Below are 6,935 nucleotides of genomic sequence, written 5' to 3'. Positions count from 1 at the left end.
TACTTGGAGCTATATTTTTATTCATCACATGATATGTATTTTGCTTGGAGCGTCTTGTATCTTAGGAGTCTTTTCTTTTTGTTGTGTCACAATCATCCTTGCTGCACACATTTTTGAGAGAGAGAGGCATGCACTCATCGTCATTTTTCTAGAATGCTCATAGTGCTTCACTTATATCTTTTGAGCTAGATAATTTTGCTCTATGTGCTTCACTTATATCTTTTAGAGCACGGCGGTGCTTGACTTGGTAGTTGGCTTATACTATGAAAGTAGTCCCAAAGGTGATAGGTAACCAAAGAGGATACAAAAACCTCCATCTTCATGTGCATTGAGTAGAAATAGAAGTCTTGGTTCCTCTCAATTAGTTTTGAGACGTGGATTTGGTAATATTAAGAACTATGTTAGTAGGGTGTTGTGAATCTAGAGATACTTGCGTTGAAGTTAGTGATTCCCGTAGCATGCACGTATGGTGAACCGCTATGTTAGGAAGTAGGAGCATAATTGATCTATTGATTGTCATCCTTTGTGTTGAGGTCGGGATCGCGCGATGGTTAACACCTACCAACCCTTCCCCTCGGAGTATGCGTTTAGCACTTTGTTTGCATTACTAATAAAAACTTTCGCAACAAGTATGTGAGTTCATCATGACTAATGTGAGTCCATGGTATAGATGCACTTTCACCTTCCACCTGTTGGGGACCGTCGCATGGGAAACAAAAAAATTCCTACGCGCACGAAGGCCTATCATGGTGATGTCCATCTACGAGAGGGGATGAGTGATCTACGCACCCTTGTAGACCGTACAGCAGAAGCGTTAGTGAACGCGGTTGATGTAGTGGAACATCCTCACATCCCTCGATCCGCCCAACGAACAATCCCGCGATCAGTCCCACGATCTAGTACCGAACGGACGGCACCTCCGCGTTCAGCACACGTACAGCTCGACGATGATCTCGGCCTTCTTGATCCAGCAAGAGAGACAGAGAGGTAGAAGAGTTCTCCGGCAGCGTGTCGGCGCTCCGGAGGTTGGTGATGATCTCCTCTCAGCAGGGCTCCGCCCGAGCTCCGCAGAAACGCGATCTAGAGGAAAAATCGTGGAGGTATGTGGTCGGGCTGCCGTGGAAAAATCGTCTCAAATCAGCCCTAAAACCTCCGTATATATAGGTGGGAGAGAGGGGACCTTGCCTTGGGGCTCAAGGAGCCCCAAGGTCGGCCGAGCCAAGGGGGGAAGGTCTCCCCCCCCCCAAACCGAGTTGGACTTGGTTTGGTGGGTGGGAGTCCTTCCTTCCCTTCCCACCTCCTCTTTTTTTTCTTTCTCTTTGATTTTTCAACCAATGCGCATAGGGCCCTTTTGGGCTGTCCCACCAGCCCACTAAGGGCTGGTGCGCCACCCTCAAGGCCTATGGGCTTCCCCGGGGTGGGTTGCCCCCCCCCCCCCGGTGAACTCCCGGAACCTATTCGTCATTCCCGGTACATTCCCGGTAACTCCGAAAACCTTCCGGTAATCAAATGAGGTCATCCTATATATCAATCTTCGTTTCTGGACCATCCCGGAAACCCTCGTGACGTCCGTGATCTCATCCGGGACTCCGAACAACATTCGGTAACCAACCATATAACTCAAATACACATAAAAGAACGTCGAACCTTAAGTGTGCAGACCCTGCGGGTTCGAGAACTATGTAGACATGACCCGAGAGACTCCTCGGTCAATATCCAATAGCGGGACCTGGATGCCCATATTGGATCCTACATATTCTATGAAGATCTTATCGTTTGAACCTCAGTGCCAAGGATTCATATAATCCCATATGTCATTCCCTTTGTCCTTCGGTATGTTACTTGCCCGAGATTCGATCGTCAGTATCCGCATAACTATTTCAATCTCGTTTACTAGCAAGTCTCTTTACTCGTTCCGTAATACAAGATCCCGCAACTTACACTAAGTCACATTGCTTGCAAGGCTTGTGTGTGATGTTGTATTATCGAGTGGGCCCCGAGATACCTCTCCGTGACACGGAGTGACAAATCCCAGTCTTGATCCATACTAACTCAACTAACGCCTTCGGAGATACCTGTAGAGCATCTTTATAGTCACCCAGTTACGTTGCGACGTTTGATACACACAAAGTATTCCTCCGGTGTCAGTGAGTTATATGATCTCATGGTCAAAGGAACAAATACTTGACACGCAGAAAACAGTAGCAACAAAATGACACGATCAACATGCTACGTCTATTAGTTTGGGTCTAGTCCATCACATGATTCTCCTAATGACGTGATCCAGTTATCAAGCAACAACACCTTGTTCATAATCAGAAGACACTGACTATCTTTGATCAACTGGCTAGCCAACTAGAGGCTTGCTAGGGACAGTGTTTTGTCTATGCATCCACACATGTAAATGAGTCTTCATTCAATACAATTATAGCATGGATAATAAACGATTATCTTGATACAGGAATTATAATAATAACTATATTTATTATTGCCTCTAGGGCATAATTCCAACAGTCTCCCACTTGCACTAGAGTCAATAATCTAGCCCTCACATCATCATGCGAATTACATTGTAATAAATCTAACACCCATACAGTTCTGGTGTTGATCATGCTTTGGCCGTGGAAGAGCTTTAGTCAGCGGGTCTGCTACATTCAGATCCGTGTGCACTTTGCATATATTTACGTCCTCTCCTTCGACGTAGTCGCGGATGAGGTTGAAGCGTCGTTTGATGTGTCTGGACTTCTTGTGAAACCGTGGTTCCTTTGCTAAGGCAATGGCACCCGTGTTGTCACAGAACAAGGTTATTGGATTCAGTGCGCTTGGCACCACTCCAAGATCCGTCATGAACTGCTTCATCCAGACACCCTCCTTAGCCGCCTCCGAGGCAGCCATGTACTCCGCTTCACATGTAGAATCAGCTACGACGCTTTGTTTGGAACTGCACCAGCTTACTGCACCCCCATTAAGAATAAATACGTATCCGGTCTGCGACTTAGAGTCGTCTGGATCTGTGTCAAAGCTTGCATCAACGTAACCCTTTACGGCGAGCTCTTCGTCACCTCCATACACGAGAAACATCTCCTTAGTCCTTTTCAGGTACTTCAGGATATTCTTGACTGCTGTCCAGTGATCCACTCCTGGATTACTCTGGAACCTACCTGCCATACTTATGGCCAGGCTAACGTCCGGTCTAGTGCACAGCATTGCATACATGATAGAACCTATGGCTGAAGCATAGGGGATGGAGCGCATATGCTCTCTATCAGTTGCTGGGCACTGAGTCTTACTCAATCTCGTACCTTGTAAAACTCGCAAGAACCCTTTCTTGGATTGTTCCATTTTGAACCTCTTCAAAACTTTATCAAGGTATGTGCTTTGTGAAAGTCCTATCACGCGTTTTGATCGATCCCTATAGATCTTAATGCCTAGAATGTAAGCAGCTTCTCCTAGGTCCTTCATAGAGAAACTTTTATTCAAGTAATCCTTTATGCTCTCCAAAAACTCTACGTTGTTTCCAATCAGCAATATGTCATCCACATATAATATTAGAAACGCCACAGAGCTCCCACTCACTTTCTTGTAAATACAAGATTCTCCAACCACTTGTATAAACCCAAATGCTTTGATCACCTCATCAAAGCGTTTGTTCCAACTCCGAGATGCTTGCACCAGTCCATAAATGGATCGCTGGAGCTTGCACACCTTGCTAGCATTCTTAGGATCGACAAAACCTTCGGGTTGCCTCATATACAATTCTTCCTTAAGGAAACCGTTAAGGAACGCCGTTTTGACATCCATCTGCCAGATTTCATAATAGAAAAATGCAGCTATTGCTAACAGCATTCTGACAGACTTAAGCATCGCTACGGGTGAGAATGTCTCATCGTAGTCAACTCCTTGAACTTGTGAAAAACCCTTTGCCACAAGTCGAGCTTTATAAACGGTCACATTGTCGTCAGCGTTCGTCTTCCTCTTAAAGATCCATTTGTTCTGAATAGCCTTGCGGCCCTCAAGCGGTACCTCCAAAGTCCACACTTTGTTCTCATACATGGATCCTATCTCGGACTTCATGGCTTCTCGCCATTTGTTGGAATCTGGGCCCACCATTGCTTCTTCATAATTTGCAGGTTCATTGTTGTCCAACAACGTGATTGACAAGACGGGATTACCGTACCACTCTGGAGCAGCACGTGGTCTCGTCGACCTGCGTGGTTCGACAGAAACTTGAACCGGAGTTTCATGATCATCATCATTAACTTCCTCCTCAACCGGCGTCGCAACGACAAAGGTTTCCCCTTGCCCTGCGCCACCATCCAGAGGGATGAGAGGTTCGACAACCTCGTCAAGTTCTATCTTCCTCCCACTCAATTCTCTCGAGAGAAACTCCTTCTCGAGAAAAGCTCCGTTTTTAGCAACAAACACTTTGCCCTCGGATTTGAGATAGAAGGTGTACACAACTGTCTCTTTTGGGTAACCTATGAAGACGCACTTTTCCGCTTTGGGTTCCAGCTTTTCAGGCTGAAGCTTTTTGACATAAGCATCACATCCCCAAACTTTAAGAAACGACAACTTTGGCCTTTTTCCATTCCACAGTTCGTATGGTGTCGTCTCAACGGATTTTGATGGTGCCCTATTTAAAGTGAATGGAGTTGTTTCTAATGCATAACCCCAAAACGATAACGGCAAATCGGTAAGAGACATCATAGATCGCACCATCTCTAATAAAGTACGATTACGACGTTCGGACACACCATTACGCTGTGGTGTTCCAGGCGGTGTCAACTGTGAAACAATTCCACATTGTCTTAAGTGAGCACCAAACTCCAAACTCAGATATTCACCCCCACGATCAGACTGTAGGAACTTGATCTTCTTGTTACGATGATTTTCAACTTCACTCTGAAATTGCTTGAACTTTTCAAATGTTTCAGACTTGTGCTTCATCAAGTAGACATAACCATATCTACTCAAATCGTCAGTGAAGGTGAGAAAATAACGATATCCGCCGCGTGCCTCCACGCTCATCGGACCACACACATCGGCATGTATGATTTCCAACAAGTCACTTGCAAGCTCCATTGTTCCGGAGAACGGAGTCTTAGTCATCTTGCCCATGAGGCATGGTTCGCACGTGTCAAGTGAATCAAAGTCAAGTGACTCCAAAAGTCCATCAGCATGGAGTTTCTTCATGCGCTTTACACCAATATGACCTAAGCGGCAGTGCCACAAAAATATGGCGCTATCATTGTTAACTCTAACTCTTTTGGTCTCAATGTTATGTATGTGTGTATCGCTATCAAGATTCAATATGAACAATCCTCTCACATTGGGTGCATGACCATAAAAGATGTTACTCATAGAAATAGAACAACCATTATTCTCTGACTTAAAAGAGTAACCGTCTCGCAATAAACAAGATCCAGATATAATGTTCATGCTCAACGCAGGCACTAAATAACAATGATTTAAGTTCATAACTAATCCTGATGGTAACTGAAGTGAAACTATGCCGACGGCGATTGCATCAATCTTGGAACCATTTCCTACGCGCATCGTCACTTCATCTTTCGCCAGCCTTCGTCTATTCCGCAGTTCCTGCTTCGAGTTGCAAATATGAGCAACAGAACCGGTATCGAATACCCAGGCACTACTACGAGAGCCGGTTAAGTACACATCAATAACTTGTATATCAAATATACCTGATTTTTCTTTGGCCGCATTCTTATCTGCCAGATACTTGGGGCAATTGCGCTTCTAGTGACCCATACCCTTGCAATAGTAACACTCCATTTCAGGCTTAGGTCCAGCTTTGGGTTTCTTCGTCGGATTGGCAACAGGCTTGCTGTTCTTCTTTGAATTACCCTTCTTGCCTTTGCCGTTTCTCTTGAAACTAGTGGTCTTATTCACCATCAACACTTGATGCTCTTTACGGAGTTCAGACTCTGCGACTTTCAGCATCGCAAACAACTCGCCGGGAGACTTGTTCATCCCTTGCATGTTGTAGTTCAACACAAAGCCTTTATAGCTTGGCGGCAGTGATTGAAGGATTCAACCAGTGATAGCCTCTTGCGGGAGTTCAATCCCCAGCTCAGCTAGACGGTTTGAGTACCCAGACATTTTGAGCACATGTTCACTAACAGACGAGTTTTCCTCCATCTTGCAAGCATAGAATTTATCAGAGGTCTCGTACCTCTCGATCCGGGCGTTCTTCTGAAAGATAAACTTCAACTCCTGGAACATCTCAAATGCTCCATGACGCTCAAAGGGACGTTGAAGTCCCGGTTCTAAGCCATACAAGACTGCACATTGAACTACTGAGTAGTCCTCCTTACGTGCTAACCAAGCATTCTTAACATCCTGATCAGCCGTAGCGGGTGGTTCATCTCCTAGCGCAGCATTAAGGACATAATCCTTCTTCCCAGCTTGTAAGATTAGCTTAAGATTACGAGCCCAGTCTACAAAGTTGCTTCCATCATCTTTCAACTTAGCTTTCCCTAGGAACGTATTAAAATTCAGGGTGACTGTCGCGTGAGCCATGATCTACAACACAAATATATTCAAAGTGGACTTAGACTATGTTCAAGATAATTAGAGTTTAACTTAATCAGAATTATACGCTAAACTCCCACTCAAAAAGTACATCTCTCTAGTCATTTGAGTGGTTCATGATCCACTTACACTAGCTCAAGTCCGATCATCACGTGAGCTGAGTATAGTTTCAGTGGTAAGCATCCCTATGCTAATCATATCATCTATATGATTCATGATCGACCTTTCGGTCTCATGTGTTCCGAGGCCATGTCTGCACATGCTAGGCTCGTCAAGCTTAACCCGAGTGTTCCGCGTGCGCAACTGTTTTGCACCCGTTGTATGTGAACGTTGAGTCTATCACACCCTATCATCACGTGGTGTCTCGAAACGACGAACTGTAG

The sequence above is a fragment of the Hordeum vulgare genome, chromosome 4H (genome assembly GCF_904849725.1).
Source record: "Hordeum vulgare subsp. vulgare chromosome 4H, MorexV3_pseudomolecules_assembly, whole genome shotgun sequence".
NCBI lineage: Eukaryota > Viridiplantae > Streptophyta > Magnoliopsida > Poales > Poaceae > Hordeum > Hordeum vulgare.
This window is presented reverse-complemented; position numbering follows the sequence as displayed.